The 21,335-nt window shown below is 34.7% G+C and overlaps 1 protein-coding gene across 13 annotated transcripts in view; it reads right to left on the minus strand.

Moving 5' to 3' along the window:
• The window catches only part of CAMK2D (calcium/calmodulin dependent protein kinase II delta), a 311,448-nt gene that overhangs the window by 128,581 nt on the left and 161,532 nt on the right, over positions 1-21,335 (minus strand). The window lies entirely within an intron of this gene.

Genomic DNA, 21,335 nt, shown 5'->3' on the forward strand with positions numbered 1-21,335 from the left:
CCTAACACAGCCACTTATGCTGTGACCTTGGACAAAACAAGAAACCTCTCTTGCCTCAATTTCCCAATCTGTAAAAAAGAATTAAATAATACTATACGGCCTTGTAGACCTATAGTAGTGCAGGATAAATGAAGAAGTATGTGATAATATGCTTGTCATGGTTTGAGAAGGGAGATTCATAGTACTTAACAAATTTTTAGCTCTGATTAAGGACAGACACTCCTTTGCAAAAGCCAAATGTTTTTTTCCAATAATATAAAGTATTGATAAGGGGAATTCAATAACATTCATCTAAACAAGTTTAATTTCAGTATATATCTTTTTATTCTTGGGTTTTATTCACATAGTCAGTAATTTTGTTTCACATATATTCATACTTCTCAGTGGAAACCAAGTCAACATAATTGTCCCCCAAACTCTACATTGCAACACTCAAAACAAAGAATATAGTGTTTCTTTTTAATCCCTCTCTTTTCTTTAGGTAAAGAGATTACCTAAATAACCAGAGAACTCCCATGATGAGGTGGCCAACAAGAGAAATAATAACACTGAAGTACAAAGTTACAGAAACAAGCTTTAAGACATCTGAGCACATAAAGTGTTCTTCCTTCTCTAGGATATCAGTAACTACTGCTTGTAAAGTTTTTCCAAACTCCAGGCATAAATCTTAAGAGTGTAAATACTGTAAGTCCTAAGGCACTATGACTTATCTATTCACCATTTCACTTCTATTGAGTCCCCAAGTATTTTGGGGTTTGAGACTGTCTGCTAGGCATGTCCTTAGGAAAGGTCCATATTATCACTAACAGCTAGCACACAAAACCAAACGCGCTGATGTCCTGCACCCAGAACAGTGGTTTCTTTGTTCCAGTAAAAACAGGCAGAAAGGATTTCTTACTGCCCAAAAAAATTCCCCAGTTGGGTCAACATATCTGGAAAGGGTTGAATAGTTTTCAAATTCCAAAATTAGAGATTAAAAAGCAAACAAAAGAGTCTTTCTTTCCCGAGGCTCCAATGACGAATATGACCGCTAAAGAAATATATTAGGCCATGTATACATTGCATGTTTCAATCTTGGCATCTTGTGGGTTTGAGAAAGAGAATGAGAGAAATGACTTCAACTGCCTAAATAATTAGCATCATTAGCAATCATTAGCATCAGGCTCCCAGGGTATCTGAATATCCTACTTTGCTTGCTGGCTAAAAATACGTAACCAAAATGTCCCTAAGTAAAAGTTAAGATAGATGGTAAATATCAACTTATTAAGCATTCATAACAATAGAGAAAAATCAGTATTTGAATTTAAATACATCATAATTATCATGCTTGAGAACATTACGATCCATTTTGACCATACAGGCATAGCTACTGCACATTTCTTAAAATGTGTGTTCATAATGTCACATTTTGCTGCAAAATAGATACTTGGCTAAAGTAAATCTCCATTTTTAGTTTTGGCAAAAAAATCTATTTCTATGATTCTGAGCATGCTAATTAACTAGTAATTAGGCAACTGGACCTTCAAATAGCTGGCACTGTGGCACCATATGTACCCAAAGTAACAAGTAATAAAAGAAGACTGAAAATATTCTCTTTAAACTTTCTAAACTCTTCACAAAATAATTGTGTATTCTTTCCAAAAGTTTCCTCATATACTGTTATGTTCAAAAAATATGTTACATGCCTACTATGTGCAAGCACTATTCTAGGAACTGGGGATAAAAAAGTGAACAAAAGAAAAAAAAAAGTCCCAGCATTCATGGAGCTTACATTCTAGTGGGTGATGTAGATAATTAACCAGAGAAATTAAGTTTAATTTTCCTAGATTAGTAGTGATAAGTGTTGGGGGGGGGGGAGGCAAAGAAAAGAGTTGGGAACAGTTGATGACGAAGGAATGGCAACTTATAGATGGGTATCTGGGAAAGCCTCCTTGAGAAGGTGACCTATGAGCCAAGACCTGAGATGAGCCAGGCAAATTTCAGGGATAAGAACATTCAGGGCCAAGGAAATAGGCAGCGTAAATGCCTATTGTTCCAAGCTATGAGGAAGGCAGTGCAGCTGGAGCTGAGGTAGGCAGGAGGAAGGTAATAAACAATGACACAACAGAGTGCTATGAGCAGAGGAGTGCCATGCTCTTGGATTTTGATAGGATATTTCTGTGGAGGCTGTATTGAGAGTAGACGCAGAAAGGTGGGGGCAGAAACCTGGAGACTAGTCAATGTTTTTATGGTGATCTAGGCAAGACAGGAGAGCAGTTGGGGCCAAGGTGGTGCTACAGACATGGTGGTAAGTTACCAAATTCTGAATATATTTTGACATTAACAGCAGTTGCTGATCAGATATAGTATGTAAGAGAAAGAGTCTACAATTACTCCAATGTTTTTAGCTTGAACAACTGGGATGATGGAGTTGCCACGAACTGATAGGAGCAGGTTTTGCTGTAGGGAGATGAGTAGGTGAGTTTCAGACATTTTAAATTTGAAATGCCAATTAGGCATCCAAGTGGAGATGGTGAGTAGGCAACAGAATATCAGGTAGAGATCTGAGCTGCAGTTACAAATTTGGGTGGCATCAGTTTATAGATGGAATTTAAAACCATGATACTGGGATGAGATACTTAGGAAGTTAAGTATAAATTGAAAATATAAGATGCCCAAGGACCAAGACCTTGGATCATTCCCATGTTTAGATGTCTAGGAGATGAGAAAAAACTAAAAAAAGGAGATGTAGAGGGTAGAAGGAAATTATCAATATGGTAGATCTAAATTACCTCTATGATATTTGAATATATGCATGTTTAATGAATAACTAAAAAAACTTCAAATGTCTTGAAGAGAGGGACAAAACCAAGCTCATCATGGGCCCCAGGGACCAGCACTGTACCAACTATATAATAAATACTAAATGTATTTGTTTCATGAATACATGAATGAATAAATGAATTCAGGATCCTCGCGTTATTACTGAGCACTTTCTCTTCCCAGAAACTGAGGAAGACACTGGGAAAACAAAGAAATCAGTAGAGACCTAACTGATATAGAAGAGAGATTAACTTAGTAGTAAATTGACTTAATGTCTTACCAAGGGCAGCACCAAGTCAGTAAACATAAACATATCAGGTATGGATAAAAATATTATGTTCTTTAAAAGGAAGAGTAAGTCTCTCTTTAAAAAAATTGAGATTTGATTCCCTACTCTCCTTTTAGCAAGATATATGAAAAATTACAGTAAAAGTTAATGGAAAAGTCATGATTCAAGATGATAAATCTAGTATATAAAAAACTTTCCATAAACACAACTATCACTACACTAAAAGAGCAAAGAAGAAAAATGAACAATATCATAACATATAATTTTCTTCAAAATTTTATGTTGAAAACCTTTTTCTCGAGGGTTTAATAAAATTCCTGATTGAGGTCAGGTTACTGATTTGGAATTCAAAACATTTAAAATTCAAAAACATTTATGAAAAATCAGACCTTCATTTCTTTCTCAAATATTTTTCAAAACAAAAGAAACATATTCTTTTAAAACAAGTATTCTTCTCTGCCAAAATCTTGGCAAATTTATAGCCACACTAACACACACAAAACACATAAATCACTCAAGCACACACACACACACACAAACACACACACACACACACACAAATGGCTTGCTGGATGTCTAGAGAGACTAATGGCTAAACAGAGAGGTAGACAGGCTGAAAGACTGACAGGCAGATACACAGGCATAATAAAAGAAACAGTGTTTAAATACTGACTCATACTGAAATTATATTATTAGCAATATATGTATTACCTACAAAATGATTTCTAAATCATGAGTGGCCATTTTTAATATTTCAAATATTTTAGTTTGATCTTTGTAAAGCAAATCAGTTAAAAACCAGTAATTTCACAAGTTTTATCTAGACCACTGGGAAAGAATGACTCTATTAAATTGGATATTTGCCCTCTTCCCTTCACAAAACTGGCACACATCACACAATAGGAGTTTATATTATGTATGTATACATCAAGAATGAATATGTGCAATTAAAATTGATGTAATCTCAATAATTGCTTCTACTTTTTCTGACTTACTTAAAATGTTAAATAATTCAAGTCATTTATTCAACAAGTATTTATGAAGTGCCAACTATGTTTTAGTGCTGTTTATATCCTTGCTTTAGTGGCTAAAGAGAAGATCTTTTTTCAAAGTCCTCTTGTTTGTCAAGCCACATACTTTTAGATCTTTTACTTGTTTTATTCACATATTCAAAATTCCAAAACACTGACCTGGTAACTATTTCTGAGTCTGCTAACTGTTTATTAACAAAATGTCATTGTTCTAACTGTTCTCAATTACACGGCTATCAATTAGCTAGTCAAAGCATTAAGGAGATAAAATATTCTTTTCTCTAATCAGATTATTGTAGTTATTTTAGAAATGGAATGTTCTCAAGAGACAGAAGGCTTCAACAAAAGAGTTTCAAGTCCAATTAATCATTGTATCTATTACTTTTACCTCTTAAATTACTCTTAAAGCTTTCCACTGCTCTTCATTCCCATCTCACTGCTTAGTTCCAGAAACTAGTATCTCACATTAGGATGCCAATATGTTCCTCAACTTGTAGCTGGAATGATTCTTCTAAACATGTATCTCATTATATATATATCATTTCCATTAACTCTCCTTTTAAAAATCAGTTTTTAGTTCATTTCAGATTTTAGTTAAGGAATGATAAACAAGGAAGAAGCTTTGAGAATCGGTTCCTGCCTGCTTCTTCAGTCTCATAACCTCATGGTCCTCCTCTTTTCCCCTCAAAAAACTTAATGGCTCATCCACAGTGAGATACAAATGTCTAGAATTGTCTACAGTCTCTCCTGGGATATTACATTATATTGTTCCTCTTGGCATCACAAAGAGGAGTTAGAATCTATGACTAACTAGATTCTACTTATCTTTTAAATCTCAGAATAGAGTTTCCTCCTCTACATTCTCACCCCTGTACTCATTAGGCACCATTCCTTCCCACAAGCTCACCCTGTTTTAGGGCTCAGCATAGTTTACTATCCTTTTTCCCCATTCTGGCTATAAGCTCCTAGTGGGAAGGGACTATGTCTTATTCATGGTTTTATCTCTAGTATTTAGCAAAGTGCTTGGCATATAATTAGCACCCAATCAGTATTCTAGCCATTGGATGAATGTATTATAATAGCAAATCTATTTACAGAGAATGTCTAAAGTATCAAAGCTAGGGGGAGAATTAACTGCAAGCCAATAGCAGCACCTGCCAATTTTGGGTGTCTCAAGCAGAAGTGAAAAGTAAGCAGGGATCAAGTGGGACTTGGGCTTCCTGCCTACAAAGTCCAGGCTGGGAGATGGAATGGATGAGCGCATGGCAGAAAATATCATCACATACTGAAGAAGCGGACTGCTAAACTTAGTCTAACATCTTTTAAATTGTAACTTTTCCAGATTCTCTTACACAGCAGAATGTCACTGACAGTCCACAGACACTACCTGTCTCTAACATGACAATAGTTAAGATAGTAATACCAGCCTTTTCAAAGGAGAACCATCTGACCCAGGAGGTGAAAGGCATTTAGTTAAGAAGTCAGCACTTTAATAAACATCCATGATTTTATATATAACTAACTTCTTGAGAAAATTGTGCTTTTAAAATCTGGTTGAACAAAAAAGGTAGTAAATCTCTTTAATGACTCTGAACAGAAAATTCCAACAGAGTGTGATTAAGAACAGTTTCAGTTGTTTCCTGAGAAATACTCAAACTACTCATTCTATCATTCTTCATGGCCTACAGTATATGAGAAACACATAGGTCTGACTTCTAATTATCTTAAAACAGTTCTTAAAAATTTAAATTTCTAGCCTTGATTTCTGACCTCCAGCTAATGGATGACTATGCCTTGTCTTTTCAGTTCCCAATAACTTAGAAGATTTAATTGAATTTTATAAAGTTTAAGATTTAAAAAAAAAACATTGTGAGGACTTCTGGTTTCTGTTCTCGCATATAGGAAGCTTAGAAGTTGTCATTCCATCTTAACAACAAATAAAAACCTGAACAAACTAAAAATTAACAATTCTTCACATATCTGTCAAATAAGGTCACAAAGCAGAATAATACCCCCAAAACCAGGCAGACTCAGAAAATAACAACTTAATGGAACAGAAACCTCAGCAGGAACCAGTACTGTGACAGAAAAATCTGAACTATAATTGATAAATTACTGAAGGCTCAGTGTGGACAAGCCTGGAAGATAAAACTCTAGGGGAACTCAGTCAGGGGGGGCCCACAGATTTTTGTACATTTTTCTTCAGGAGCTCTACCAGGCCCTCACAATGACTATCAAAGAAAAATCTCATGTTTCTAGCAGTGAGAGGAGAAAAGGAACCATTCTGAAATATAGAGCAGTATTCTCTTTTTACAAGGCCTACTTTAAAGAGAAACTGTTTCACCACAGTCTAAACTGCTGGGGTATTAACAGAACCTAACTGACCTGGGGGAATGCAAGTGCCCAACTCTACCTAGTTCTAGCCTTTCAAATGGAAGAAGGGAAATACCCAACTCCAGGTGCCTCTAGCCATCCTATCCCACATAAGTGGTAGGGGTGGAAGCAAAACTAAGAAGCATCAATAAAGCTCACAGTTCAAGGGACAGAGGCTCACCAAGAGACTGAGACCTAATCATAGTACTTCCTCCAACACCTTACCACTACATTACTAAAGGCCTATTTACCATAGTTCCTTTTACCTACTGTATCATAACCACCTTCCAACAAAAAATTACAGGACATACTAAAAGGCAAAAAGCACACTTTGAAGAAACCTAACAAGCATTAGAACCAGAGTCAAATATGGTAGGAATGTTGGAATTATCATACCAAGAATTTTAAAAACTATGGTTAATATGTTAAGGGCATTAAATGGAAAAGTAGACAACATGCAAGAACAGAAAGGTAATGTAAGTATAGAGATGGAAATTCTAAGAAAGAATCAAGAAGAAATACCTGAAAAAAGAAAATACTGTCAAAGAAATGAACGTCACTGATGAGCTCATTAGTAGACTGGACACAGCCAAAGAAAGAATCTCTGAACTTGAGGAAATGACAACAGAAACTTAAAAAAAAAAAAAAAAAAAAAGTGTGAAAGACAAAAATAGGAACAAAGAACAAGGAAAACAAATAGAAAACAGTAAAAATATGGTGGATATTAACTACATCAATAATCACTTTAAACATCAATGAACTAAACACATCAACAGAAAGAGACTGTCAGAAAAATAAGACCCAACTACATGTTGTCAGAAACTTGCTTTAATTATAAAGACACATACAATAAGACTAAAGGTATGGAGAAACATAAACCATGCTAGCACTGCTCAAAAGAACATAAGAGCAGCTTTATTAATTGCAGACAGAACAGACTTTAGAGCAACGGAAATTAGTAGGAAAAAAGATGGACATTACTTAATGATAAAGGAGTCTTTGAGAAGATCTAATAATCCTTAATATGCACGTGTCTAACAACACAACATTAATATATGCCAGGCAGAAAGTGATAGGAAGATAAGAAGAAATAGGTGAATCTACTACCACAGCTGGAGACTTTAATACCCCTCCATCAAAAATGTATTGATACAGAAAGCAGAAAATCATCAGCAGCATCGTTGAACTCAAGAGCACCATAAATCAACTGTATACAATTGACATCTTTGACTACTTCATCTAACGACAGAATACCCATTCTTCCCAAGCTCACATGGGACATTCACCAAGATGGACTACAATATGAGTCATATAAGACCCCTTAACAAGTGTAGAAGAATAGAAATCATACAATGTCTTCTCTCAGACCATACGGAATTAAACTAGTAGTCAATGTCGGAAATATAGCTGAAAAACCTAAAATACTTAGAGATTAAATAACACGTGGGTCAAAGAACAAATCTCAAGAGAAATTTAAACATATTTTGAATTAAATGAAAATTAAAATACAACTTATCAAAATTTATAGGATGCAGTACATAGAGGGAAATTCATAGCACTGAATGCATATATTTGAAAAGAAAGATATGATATCAATAATCTAAGCTTCCACTAAAAAAAAAAAAAAGAAAAAGGAGCAAATTAAATCCAAAATAAGCAGAAGAAAAGAAATAATAAAAATTAGAGTAGGAATCAATAAAATTGAAAATGGGAAATCAATAGAGAAAATCAACAAAAGTAAAAAAGCTAGTTCTTTGAAAAGATCAATAGAATGCATAAGCCTATGATTAGGCTAACTAAGAAAAAAAGAGAGAAGACACAAATTACTAGTATCAGAAATGAAAGAGAAGACATCATTACAGATACCATGGACAATAAAAGGATAATAAAGAAATATCATGAATAACTCTATGTCCTCATATTTGATAATTTAGGTGAAGTAGACGAATTCCTTGAAAGACAAATATGCCAAAATCACACAAGAAGTAGACAAAACACATAAGGCCTATCTATTAAAGAAATCCAATCACTAATTTTCCAAACAAGAAAACAGGCTTAGATGGATTCACCGGTAAATTACACCAAACACTTAAGAAATAATACCAGCTCTTTACAATTTCAGCCAGAAAACAGAAGTAGAGTGAACACATGTCAACACATTCTGTGAGGCCAGCATTACTCTAATACCAGAACAAGATAAAGACACTACAAGAAAATTATAGAACAACAGCCGTCACCAGCACAGATATAAAAATCCTCAACCAAACATTAACAAATTGAATCCAATAGTATATAAAAAGAATTATTTATCATTAAAAAAAAAGGATTTATTTCAGGTATGCAAGGCTGGTTTAACATGTGAAAATCAAACGCTACCCATCACATCAACAGGTAAAAATAGAAAAATCATGTGATCATATTAGTTGATGCAGAAAAAAAATCTGACAAAATTCAAAACCCATTCATAACTCTCAGAAAACTAGGAACAGAAATGACCTCCCTCAACTTGATAAAAAACATCTACAAAATATCACAAGCTAACATCATATTTAATAGAAGCTCGAAGCGTTCCCACTGACATCAGAAACAAGATAAAAATATCTCCTTCTGCCAATATCATACTGGATGTCCTAATTAATGCAGTAAGACAAGAAAAAGAAATAAAAGGTATACATACAAATTGGGAAGGATGAAATACACTGGTTTTTGTTCACAGATAACATGATAGTCTATGTAAAAAACCCTAAAGAATTGACAACAAAACTTTTGGAACTAAGAAGCAAATATAGCAAATTGTGGGATACGAGGTTAATATACAAAAGTCTATATATTTTGTGGATATAGACAAACTGATTCTGAAGTTTATATAGACAGCCAAAAGACCCAGGATAGCATATAGTACTGAAAGAGAAGAACAAAGATGGAAGACTGACACTATCTGACCTTAAGACTTACTATAAAGCTATGGTAATCAAGGGGCGCCTGGGTGGCTCAGTCAGTTAAGCATCTGACTCTTGGTTTCAGCTCAGGTCATGATCTCAGGGTTGTGAGATCAAGCCCCATGTCAGGCTCCACGTTGGGCATGGAGCATGCTTAAGATTCTCTCTCTCCCTCTCCCTTTGCCCCTACCCCCCCCTCGAAAGAAAGAAAGAAAGGAAGGAAGGAAGGAAGGAAGGAAGGAAGGAAGGAAGGAAGGAAGGAAGGAAGGAAGGAAGAAAGAAAGAAAGAAAGAAAGAAAGAAAGAAAGAAAGAAAGAAAGAAAGAAAAAAGGGAAAGCTAGAGTGATCAAGACAGTGCGGTATTAATGAGAGCATAAACAAACTGATCAATGGTACAGAACAGAGAGCCCAGAAATAGACCCATATATAGTTACTGAACTTTGACAAAGAAACAAAGGCAATACAATGGAGAAAAGATAGACTGTTCAACAAGTGATGCTGGAAATCTGGACAGCCACATGTAAAAAACAAACAAACAACCTAGACACAGACCTTACACCATTCACAAAAATCAACTCAAAATTGATCATAGACCAAAATGTAAAATGCGAAACTATAAAATCTTGGAAGATACCATAGGAGAATATCTAGATGATCTTGCATATGGGAATGACTTTTAGATAGAACATCAAAGCCATGATCCATGAAAGAAAGAACCGATAAGGTAAACTACGTTAAGATTAAAAACTTCTGCTCTACAAAAGACACTGACAGGAGAATGAAAAGACAAGTCACAGATTGAGAGAAAGTATCTGCAAGGACATCTGATAAAGGACTGTGATCCACAGTATACAAAGAACTCTTAAAACTCAAAAACAAGAAAATGAACAATCTGATTAAAAAACGGGCAAAAGACCTGAAAAGATATCTCGCCAAAGAAGATACACAGATGGAAGATAAGCATATGAAAAGATGCTCCACATCATATGTCATTAAGAAATTGCAAATTAGGGGCGCCTGGGTGGCTCAGTCGGTTAAATGTCTGCCTTTGGCTCAGGTAATGATCCCAGGATCCTCGGGTCAGTGGGGAGCCTGCTTCTCCCTCTCCCTTTGCCCCTCATCCTGCTTGTGCTCTCTCACTCTGTCAAATAAATAAATAAAATCTTAAAAAACATAAAAGAAATTGCAAATTAAAACAACAATGATATACCGCTACACATCAATTAGGGTGGCCAAAGTCCAAAACACTGACAAACACTAAACGCAGGCAGGACTTGAAGCAACAGGAACTCTCATTCATGCTGGTTGGGAATGTAAATAGTATAGTCACTTTGGAAGACAGTTTGGCAGTTTCTTACAAAGCTAAATATACTCTTAAGATATAATCCAGCAATTGTGCCCCTTTTTATTACCCAAAGGAGTTGAAAATTTATGTCCACATTAAAAACCTGCACCTGAATGTTTATAGGAGCTTTATTCAAATTGCCGAAACTTGGAAGCAACCAAGATGTCCTTCGGTAGATGAGTAGATAAATAAACTGTGGTTCATTTAGAGAATGGGATATTATTCAGTGCAAAAAAGAGATCAACTGTCAATCCATTTAAAGGCATGAAGGAAACTTAAATACATACTGCTAAGTGAAAGAAGCTAATCTGAAAAAGGCCATATTCTGTCTGATTCTAACTATATGACATTCTGGAAAAGGCAAAACTATGGACAGTAAAAAGATTAGTGGTTTCCAGGGTTTAGGGAGGAGGATGAGATGGACAGAATACAAAGGCTTTTTAAGGCAGTAAAACTATTCTGTATAGTACAACAATGCTGGATACATGACATTACATTTGTCAAAACCCATTTGAAGTCCAAAACTAAGAGTAAACCCTAACGTGAATTATGGACTATAGGTAACAATGCTGTGTCAATGTAGATTCATCAATTGTAACAACAAACTGTGGTTGCGGAAAGGCAATAGTGACGAGGTTGTGTGTGATTAGGAATGGATATATATAGGATTTCTCTGTACTTAATACTCAATTTTGCTTTGAACCTAAAACTGTTCTAAAAAATAAACTTTATTAAAAGTAGAAAAAAATTCTATAAATATTATAGTTTCAAAAATCCTAAATTCCTAATTTCTCCAACTTAATAAACAGAAATATGGGAGCTGGTATAAAAATCAAGAAAATCGGATTACTATTAAAGAATAAGAACTATAAAATGAACAAATGAGAAAGAAATTGGCCTTCTGGAATTTAAGACTATTATCCCTGACAAAAATTCTAAAGAAGCCATCAGATAGTATTCATCATGAAGAGCCTCCTTCTTCCTTTAGGTTATTAACTAATGAGTACTCGTAAGACAAGGTTATATCTTATTCCATACAAATTGAAAATGTCCATGAACATTAAAGAACCATGATATGTGGGTGGAAGAGCTGACTTTGCCACCCTGTAACAGCAGCATAATACATGAGAAAAGCTGAGTATTTTGTTTTCTATTCATAAAGAAATCAAAAGAATGAGTATCTCTCTACCTTTTCATTAAAAGTATAAAATGTCATGGTCATTTAAAAAGGTTTTCTGGGGGTGCCTGGGTGGCTGAGTAGATTAAGCATCTGCCTTTGGCCTAGGTCATGATCTCAGGGTCATGGGGTGGAGCCCCACATCAGACTCCCTGCTCAGTGGTGAATCTGCTTCTCCCTCTCCCTCTCACTCTGTTCCTGCCCCTCCCCGGCTCATACTTGCTCACTCTCTCGCAAAGAAATAAATAAAATCTTAAAAAAATAAAAAATAAATAAATGCTTTTCTGTAAAAAATATACCAGAATCATTACCATTTTATTAATTTTCCAACTAATAGGACACTGAAATTATTTAGTAGAACTTTGTAAAAGCTGTATTTTCCCATCAGTAACCCTCTACAATTCTAGTTCCACTACAGTGGAACTATTTTAAAAATAGACAAAACATTTTGATTCAAACACTTTCCTAAAAACAAATGAGAAATGCAATGCAGTATCTACAGCATTAGGGTTTCTTTGTTATTTAAAATATCCTCCACTTTATGTAGATGGACTGTTTCTTGCATATAAAGTGCCAACTAAAAACGAAATTCAGAGACTCAACTTTGTTCTAAAAAGTATATTCAGAGGGTTTATGCCTTATAACTTCTTTTTTTGTTCCTACCAACATCTTACTTCAGGTATTTATATCTCCTACCTGGATGTTAGTGCAGTCAACGTCTAACTGGGTTCACACCTCTAATCTGGTCTCTTTTTGCTTCAATCATCCATGCACACAGCAAAATATACTATGCTATACTATAGTATAGCGTAGTATGTTATATATAAAATTATATATTTTTTTTATTTTTATATTATATATACTTATATAATATACTACACTATACTATAATTACTAATTTAGTTTTGTCTTTTGACAGTTTAACCTAGAGACCTACTCTCAAGTGCTGTTTACAGTGCACTGATAGATCAAATAATCTTCAATCTGTGCGTTCACATTTTGACCTGAAAGTGGAAATTATTTTTGCCACTACTTCCTATGTACACTGTTATAAATCAAATGTGACCGAATAATACTAAAATCAAATATAAGACAAATGAAATATACTAGGAAGGTTTTAAGAAGGATAAAATTTGCTGGGATAATAGGACAGAGATGTCCAGAAAAATCGGACTAGCCCTCTACCCCTAAAAAGATTTAATAATCGTTGGAATATATATAGAATATATATGCCTTGTGAGATATAGGAGAATATTATCAGAATAGAAGAATTTTACTAAATAACCATAAAGATGACCAAGTGACTAGGGCACACAGATGTGTTCACAGACACTGTGAAACTTACTACACTCCATCTGTGTGTTTTGTAAAATTGCTGACCTGTGGGTTATGCAACCAAATATTCTAGTAGATGAATGAATGCTCTAACAGAACAAGTATGAGACTGCTTTTAGTTCTTTTGAAGGCAAAAATTGTCATTCACCTTCCCTTCAATCAGTTTATCCACAGTGCCCAGTAGAGAATAAGTGCAGACTAAGGATACTTTTGTTGAATGAAAACACAGAGAAAGACATAATTACATCTGCTTCAACTTCGGTTCTTCCCATTGTGTTTCTTGGCATTCCTGACTAAGTGAATGTTGGCTCTTTCTCCCAAGCCTCTGTGTAACTCTTAACAGCTTCTACCACAATAGGTCTACACTACAGATTTTCTGAAGCTGTCTAATCCCCTTTCTGAACTATAAAACCTTCAAAAAAGGGGATGGTGTCTTATCTTTTAGTCTTTTAGTCTTGATATTGCCAACATAATGATCAGCTCGCCAGTCCAGGGGTAGAGTTTCTGAAAAGTGTTTTTTAATACTGATATTATTTCAAATTTGTAAAAATGAAAAATATACATGTCTTCCTAGTAATAACTACAAAACATGCAACTTGACCAAGCTTTCTGGCTGGTACAAAAATGATTAAATGGGGCACAGAGAGGGAGCACATCATATTCTCTGAGCATTCAATTTTGAAATCATCAAAATGAGACATTTATTTTGAAATGTTCAGAAACACTACCTTTTTTCCTAAAGCATTAGGCATAGTGTCTTGCATTTAGTAGGTATTCATTACATATTTGATGAACAGAATTTCTTATATGGGGACAAAAACACAAATACTTTAAAACAGGGGGAAAAAAAGTATTTCATGTACCAACATGTGTTTTTGCTAGGGGAAAAAAGTTCTTTTTAAAGATGTAATAATAGAATTTTTCTCTAATAGCTTCAAATCATAATAAATTTCCTAATATTTAAATATGACACCAGGAGTCCTTATTAATTCTACCAGAAATTTCAAATTAATGAGAACAGCATCCTGCTTCACAGAATAGGAAAGGACTTGAGAGATGTCAGACAAATTTTTCATCTGGTCCCACAGCCCCATTCCATATGAGAAAAATGAGGATTAGAGAAAATATAATGTTAAATGGTTAGCCTTGGGTAGCTCTGAGACTAAAACTTAAGTCTTTTCATCCTGGATCAGCACTTCTGCCAAAAAAACCTTAATCTAATCTATTTTAGTTCCCTATTGAGATTACAAAATTCAACCCAAGTGTTTCTCTTACACATTTACTTAGAAAGGGCCGTGATAGTTCTATACTTCATTATACATTCACCCAACACACAATAATACAAATCTTAGCTGGCATTCAGTTTCTGAAATATATATGTCACATTCAGATGACTGCCCTTGTCAAGGCCTTATTTCTCAAAGAAATGGACTGAATCTGCCTTATCTGCCTTAGGCCAATGGCTCTGACTCTAGTACTCTCCCTCAGAGACTACAATTCTAGCTCCATTATTTCCCTGCCTCGCCTTCCCTTACATTTCAGATAAATCCACACCTCTTATCTCCCAGAACTGCTGAGATGTGCCTGAAAACCCTGCTAGGCACAAAGCCGGTGGAAGGATGATTCATTATTTGCTGTGAAGAAGTCTTTGCTTTCATGGAGGTCTTTCCCACTGATTCTTGTCTATTTGTAACAGTGATTACTAATGCTGTATAGTTGGAAATGGTGGATAGATACCTGAATGAAAAATGTGAATTTAAAATAGCAAGAAGAAACCTTTTTTTTTTTTTTTAATGACCTCATTGCCTCTTCTGTTTTGCTTTTTAGAAAGGGAAAACTATTCCATTAGAAGAAAACTCAGTGCACCTTTATAAAAATAGAACTTCCCATTAGATTGTGAATAGCTGACATTCCACAGGAAGTATGCACAAGTACCACAGTGCCAAAACCATCATCAAAAGGACAAACACAGGAACATTCCTTCTTTAGGAATTCAAGTAGTTATTTTATCTTGGAACTGATTGGCTAAGTGACTTCCAATTTTCCCATATGAGTATTTCATTGATGTATAAAATGTTCATTTTTCTAAAGCTACTTACTTTTCCTTTTCATAGAGTAACCACCACAATTAGATAATTTAGAGGAATTATATCTGTTATAATCTCTTTTTAATCACTGAAAATCTATACTACTATCCATTTTTTTCCGACTATCTCTAAAGCTGGGTGCTTTATTGGATTGTATTTAACTAAGTTATTAATCTCATTTACTGGCAAAGAATTTTGATGAAAACTCCTCATAACTCCTCTCTTAAACTTTATTTTTTTTTTAAAGATTTTATTTATCTGACAGAGAGAGAGAGAGACAGTGAGAGAGGGAACACAAGCAGGGGGAGTGGGAGAGGAAGAAGCAGGCTTCCCTCTGAGCAAGGAGCCGGATGCGGGGCTCGATTCCAGGACCCTGGGATCATGACCTGAGCCGAAGGCAGACACTTAGCTTAATGACTGAGCCACCCAGGAGCACCTCTCTTAAACTTTAAACACTGAAGAACAATTGCAAAGAGTCTGAACTTTTCAGTCTACCAAAAGAGGTTCAATTTAATGTTACTATGGTTCAAATGTAAACTTACACTTTGGTTTCAGAGACATTAATAACACAGATATCATTGTGACAGATATGATCCACTGTAACTGAAAATCTTATTTTGTAGTCACATGAACTGCTTTTTTATATGTTCTGTACCAATTATTTAAAAAGTGATGTATAAGAAAATAAACCTTGTTCTAAATTCTGTGATTCTTATCATTCCCTCCATTTATTAAGAAATATAGAAAACCATAAAATTTTAAATGTGAATATAGCATGGTAACTATGGAAAAGTGGTATGGCATGGCATGAGAAGAAGGGTATTGCTCTTTCACAACTGACCTAACACTGATGTGCTTCTTGGAGCTGAAGTAGATCAGAAAATACCACCCTGCAATATACCACTTTGGCAAAAAGACTATTTTGAGCTAAAGGCAATTGAGAATGAACAAATACAGGAAGAAATCTCTACCCTCCCCTTATCTGTCCCAAAGCAGGGCATAAATTTCCCTTTGAGGAAGGTACCTGTTTCATGTACCAGGAAGAGAAGAGAAATTTTTATCATCTAAGACAAGAATTTGACAGCTTCACTGCTTCTTAGTTTTACTTCTTTTCTACAAACTCCCATGCACATAAATATTAATATAAACTGCATGCCTTTTATTCTATTAACCTGCCTTTAGTCTAATTCACATGCCTTCATGCACTGAACATAAGAGGGTATAGTAAAAATATGTCCTCTTTGATAGAGCTATGATCAAATCCAATTCTGAATAATGGTACTCAAGTAAATGAGCTTTAGCAAAAGTGTTTTTCATTCCAGCATTCATCATAGCATGAAGGACATATCCCAGTTTATAATACATTATCTTTGATTTATATAGCAAAGGAGATCTAACGAATTAAATCTATGAAGAAATAACAACAGATTTGAAAAAATAGGGTAGATACATTTCTCTCACTAAATGCATAAAAAAAAAAAAATCCCTGTTCTCCCAGCCCCGCCCAGCAGTAAGGAAGAACACCCCTGAGGTGCCATAGGAGGCTGAATAGGAAATCTGGACTTCCACCCCCACCTGAAAGTAGTAAGATGGCACCGAATAATCCCTACCAATGTGGTATCAGAGGAGGACTGCTACAAAGATTTAAATTAAATCCACAGTCTCATAAAATAATACCCAAAATGTCTAGGATATAATACAAAATCATTCATTATATCAAGAACCAAGAAAATTTCAATATGAATAAGAAAAAACAATGAAAGATGCCAACACCAGCACCACCAAGATGACAATGCAGTTGGAATGATCTGACAAGGATTTCTGATCAGCCTAATAAAATGCTTGAGTGAGCAATTATAAACACAAACGGAAAAAATAGGAAGTCTCAGCAAGACAGAATTTATAGAAAAACCAACAGTCCATAGAACTGAAAAAAGAATACAAAAACTGAAATGGATGCATTCAACAGCAGAATGAAAAAAAATGGATCAGTCAAGTTGAAAAAAAAAAAACAGTATAAATTTCCTAATCTGAGCAAGAGAAAAAAAAATAAAAATGAACAGAGCCCCAGGAATTTAAGCGGCTATAACAAAGGATCTAGCATTCATGTTATCAAGTTCCAGAAGAAGAGAAAGAAGGCAAGGCTAAAAAAGTATTCAAAGAAACAATGTCTAAAAATTTCCCAAGTTTGGCAGAAGACATAAACCTGTGTATTCAAGAGGTTAAGTGAATACAAAATAAGATAAACTAAGAAATCCAACACACAATCTAAGACACATCATGGTCAAACTTCTAAAAACTATAGACAAAGGAAAAAAATCTTTAAAGCAGCTGGAGAGAAAGAACACCTTACTTTTAGGGGCAAAACAGAGTGACAAAAGATTTTTCATCAGAAATCAGAGAATCCAGAAGGAATTGATGTAACATTAAAAGAATATAATTATTTACCTAGAATTCTTTATCTAGCAAAAAGGAGTGAAGGGGGAAATCAAGACATTCTCAAAAAAGGAAAGTAAGAATTTGTTGCTAAAGTATCTACTCTGAAAGAATTGCTAAGGAAGTTATTAAAGAAGAAAAGAAATCATAAAAAAAGGGATCTTAGAACATGAAAAAGGAAAAAAGAACAACGGAGAAAGTAAAGATATGAGCTCTGAGAAAGGACTGAAGAGGAAGGACTAGTGCAATATGCAGTGATGACAAACTACAGCCACGTGAACAAGCCATAGGTGGACTGTGACTATGGGGAGGAGCCTGTACAGTGGGGCTGTACATAATCAGAGCTGCAGCCTCTATTTTCCAGCACACACCAATCACCAATATAGCAGACACACTTGGCTGCCTACCTAACAGGCAAAACTTCCCTATTTTCTTCTTAACAAAGCCATGATTTAGATCTTACCTGACCATGTATATGGTGATTCAACGGAGGCCAGTTCCCTCCCAAGACCTACACATTAAATTTATAATTGGTCAAAGCCAATTGTTGTAATTCCATTCCCTTCATCAATACTTGATTCAGGCATGGGCATGAGAAATGGTTCTAAACAGGGATTCCTTAAAAAAATTTTTTAAATAAAAAAATAAATGAATTCATTAATAGATTATCTTCTGAGGAACTGCTGAGAAAGAATAAAAACATATTCTATGACATTAATACTGTCCCTTTCTCTGACTGTGAAAGTCACTGATATCTGTAAATGAGTCAGCCAACTTGAGAACAAACTCACATACTACAGAGAACAAACAAAAAGACAGAAAAAAACTTGATTTCTTAATTACATCATTGAAGGGCTGAATTAACCAAATCTAACACTAACCTACTTTCAGAGTCCTATTACAAAAAATATCTTTTTCTTATCTAGAAAATGCTAGACAGTAGTCCATTATATGAATTTACCATAATTATGCAACTATTTCTCTATTATTGGATCCTTAAATTGCTTTTCTGTCTTTTCTTTTTTCCCCCGTTATAAAAGCTGATGCAGTGAACATCTTTTGGCATAAAGTTTTATCTAAATTTAGGGTATGCTTTATCTGGATTTCATTTCTAGAAGTGAAATTACTATGTCAAATGACCTCATCCTGGCCACTGAGAGGAAATGAGACATTTACTGGGTAAATTTTTCATTCTTATAAAGAACAAGAGACAATGTCTTCCACTGGACATTATCATGTCTGTATATAATACCTTGAACCATACCTATCTGAGAACAAAGCCAATGAAGTAAAAGATGGGAGTCTGATACTGTTGTTGAACCCCTGAATTAACCAACTTCAAGGACCCTTCCTTTAGTCTTTTCCATTATTTGAATTATAGTTTCTTTTTAATTTTTTTATTTGAATATAGTTGACATACAATGTTGCATTAGTTTCAGGTACACAACATAGTGATTCAACATCTTCATACATTATGCTATGCTCACAAGTGTACCTACCATCTGTCACCATACAACGCTATAATATCCCTTTGATATCAGTCATAGCAGCAACTATGAAAATAGTCCCTTATGTCATTTATTCCAGTGATTTATTCGTTCTATAACTGGAAGCCTGTATCTCCCACTCCCCTTCATCCATTTTGCCCATCCTCTCCACCCCCCTGCCCTCTGGCAACCATCAATTTGTTCTCTGATTATGTTTTTTAATTCACTTTTGTTTTTTACATTCCACATGAGTAAAATCACATGGTGTTTGTCTTTCTCAGTATGACTTATTTCACTTTGCATAATACACTCTTGCTCCATCCATATTGTTGCACATGGCAAGACCTCATCCTTTCCTTGTGGCTGTGTAATGTTCCATTGTGTATATGTGTGTGTATGTGTGTGTGTGTGTGTGTACATCTGTACACACCACATCTTGTTTATCCATTCATCTACTGATGGACACAAGTTGCTTCTGTATTTTGGCTACTGTAAATAATGCTGCAATAAACATAGGGGTGCTTATTTCTTTTCAAATTAGTGTTGTCACATTCTTTGGGTAAATACCCACAAGTGCAATTATTAGATCATATGGTATTTTTAATTTTTGGAGGAGCCTCCATACTGCTTTCCACGGTGGCTGCACCAATTTACATTCCCACCAACAGTACACAAGGGTTCCTTTTTTTCCACATCTTCGTCAACACTTAATATTTCCCGTGTATTTGGTTTTAGCCATTGACAGATGAGGTGATATCTCATTGTAGTTTTGATTTGCATTTCCCTGATGATGAGTGATACTGAGGATCTTTTCATGTGACTCTTGACTATGTGTATGTCTTCTTTGGAAAAATGTCTATTTAGGTCCTCTACCCATTTTTTAATTGGATTGGGTTTTTTAGTGTTGAGTTGTAGAAGTTCTTCATATATTTTGGATCTTTTCCCATTCAGTAAGCATCCCTTTTGCTTTTCTTAATAGCTTCCTTTGCTATGCAAAAGCTTTTTATTTTGATGTAGTCTAATTATTTATTTTTGCCTTTGTTTCCCTTACCTTAGGAGACATATCTAGAAAAATGCTGCTATGACTAATATCAAAGTTACTGGGCTTTAATACATTTTGAGATTATTTTTATGTATGTGTTAGAAAGTGGTCCACTTTCATTCCTTTGCATGTAGCTGTCCAATTTTCCCAGCACCACTTATTGAAGAGACTGGCTTTTTTTCCATTATATATCTTTGCCTCATTTGTCATAGATTAATTAACTACATAAATATGGGTTTATTTCTGGGATCTCTACTCTGTTTCATTGATGTATGTCTATTTTTTTCATATTGTTTCGATTACTGCAGCTTTGTAGTATATCTTGGAATTTGAGATTGTGATACCTCCACCTTTGGTCTTCTTTCTCAGGACTCCTTTGACTATTTGGGTTTTTTTGTGGGTCCATACAAATTTTAGTATTATTTGTTCCAGTTCTGTGAAAAATGCTACTGGTATTTTGATAGGAATTGCACTGAATGTATAGATAGCTTTGGGTAGTGGTGACATTTAAACAATATTAATTATTCCAATCCACAAGCATGGAATATCTTTCTATTTGTTTGTGTTGTTTTCAATTTCTTTCATCAATATTTTATAGTTTTCAGAGTACAGGCCTTTCACCTTCTTGATTAAGTTTATTACTAGGCATTTTATCCTTTTTGGTGTATTTGTAAATGGAATGTTTTCTTAATTTCTCTTTTCTGCTACTTTGTTATTACTGTATAGAAATGCTACCAATTTTTGCATATTAATTTTATATTCTGCAACTTGACTATTTATTACTTCTAATAGCTTTTTGGTGGAGTCTTTAAGGTTTTCTATGTATTGTATCATGTCATCTGCAAAGAGTGAAAGTTTTACTTCTTCCTGATATGGATGCCTCTTATTTCTTTTTCTTGTCTGATTACTGTGGCTAGGAGTTCCAGACTATGTTGAATAAAACTGGTGAGGTGAATATCCTTATCTTGTTCCTGACCTTAGAGAAAAATTCC

This window comes from Ursus americanus, chromosome 13 (genome assembly GCF_024610735.1).
Source record: "Ursus americanus isolate L20-20 chromosome 13, mUrsAme1.1.p, whole genome shotgun sequence".
NCBI lineage: Eukaryota > Metazoa > Chordata > Mammalia > Carnivora > Ursidae > Ursus > Ursus americanus.